At 38.0% G+C, this 1,543-nt stretch overlaps 1 pseudogene; it reads right to left on the reverse strand.

The window, feature by feature from the left end:
- Nucleotides 1-386: 386 nt before the first annotated feature.
- On the reverse strand, nucleotides 387-1,204 carry LOC121030241 (40S ribosomal protein S4-like; annotated as a pseudogene).
- Nucleotides 1,205-1,543: the final 339 nt, after the last annotated feature.

Here is a 1,543-nt window from a genome sequence, read left to right on the forward strand (position 1 = left end):
AGCCAGCTGTCTTAAACAAAACTTCATCTGAGTCCAGTAACTGCTCTTCCCTCACCTCTTTAGGCTTGAAGGAGATGATCTGTCTTGCTAATACCAGTTCTTAGACAATGCACCAACTCTAGTGTTTTCCTTATAATCCTACACTTAGCTTTGTCTTTTCATTCAACACTTTTCAAATCACTCACTTTGGACAAACTATTTTTTTCTATCTGAGACATTGACTATAGTGGAATTGATATGTAGATGAACTTGGTTTATCAACATTTTATTAACTGATTTCAGGAGTTTTTCATAGTTTTAAAGGCCATTTTCACACAAGTATTCTATAAAGTGTCCCATGTTGCCTTTTACCACTGTTTTTCATGCTGTATTATCTTTAAGTATAAAGACTTCCAATCATATCACCAAGAAACCATTTCACCCACTGCTCTGTTTGGCTGCCCGTGTCTTGTCTCTCTCTCCAGCATTGGTGAGGCAGGTACCTTTCCAAAGGGAAGAGAAACCCATTGTTTATTGCCTTTGTGAATAATGAAAATGTGGGAGAGCTGGTTGGCAAAGCTGTTGCCACTGGCATCTTTGACATGAACTACACTGAAAGAACCAGTGTGTCGCTCTCTGTTGGTGGTCACACCAATTCTTCCTACGTTAACACCTTCAGTCACCATATACAGATTACCAGTGTCAAACTTGATGAAAGTAGTAAACTTCCAAGTCTCCACATCAGTATGAATAGCGTCATTCGCCTTGATGAGGGTATTAGGGTAGTGGATTGTGCAAGCATCAGCGGTCATCGGATGAGGGATTCCTTTTGTTTCCACAAGGATCTTTCTCACTTTGCACAACCTGTACTTGGTTTCCTCAGATGGAATACCATGAATAGTAAAGTGACTCTTGGTGTCCCAGGTTAGACACCAAGATGTCTAAATGCCACTGCTTTTGACATCCATAAAACCAGGAGGTAGGTTATATCAGTTTGGACCTTGCTGCCTATCTTAATGAAACACTACAGGCTTATCTTCTTTACTTAGTCTTCTGTTAGGGCACACATAAGCCCGCTCCTTAGGAAAATAATGAAAGGGAGACATTATCTCAGCCTATGGAGATTTGTATGTATTTGGATGAGGAACAGACACACCAGTTAATCTAGCATCCGATGCTTTAGAGCTGCTGTATGCTTCATATGTTTCTTGGGACCATGAGCCATGGCTGTTCCAGGCACAAAAAGCTTCTTTTATGGCTTCAGAGCTATGATTCATATGGTATTTCTTGTGATATTAGAAATGAGTTATTACTCATTTTCCTACAATTTTTGTGGCTATTTTTACTTATCTATTTTCTGTTTGACTTTTAGAATCTGTTTATCAAGTTAAAAATATAATACTGGTGTTTTTATTGGACAAATATAAAATGTATAGATTAGGAATAGGTGAAATCTTTATGAGTCCACTTATTCATGAATGTAGTACTCTTTCAATTTGTTCCAGTCCTCATTTGTATTTCTCACCGTTTTTTTAGAGTTTTCTTTGGAGAGGTTTTTTACAGT

The sequence above is a fragment of the Herpailurus yagouaroundi genome, unplaced genomic scaffold, assembly GCF_014898765.1.
Source record: "Herpailurus yagouaroundi ecotype Mexico unplaced genomic scaffold, PumYag 140, whole genome shotgun sequence".
Classification (NCBI taxonomy): Eukaryota; Metazoa; Chordata; class Mammalia; order Carnivora; family Felidae; genus Herpailurus; species Herpailurus yagouaroundi.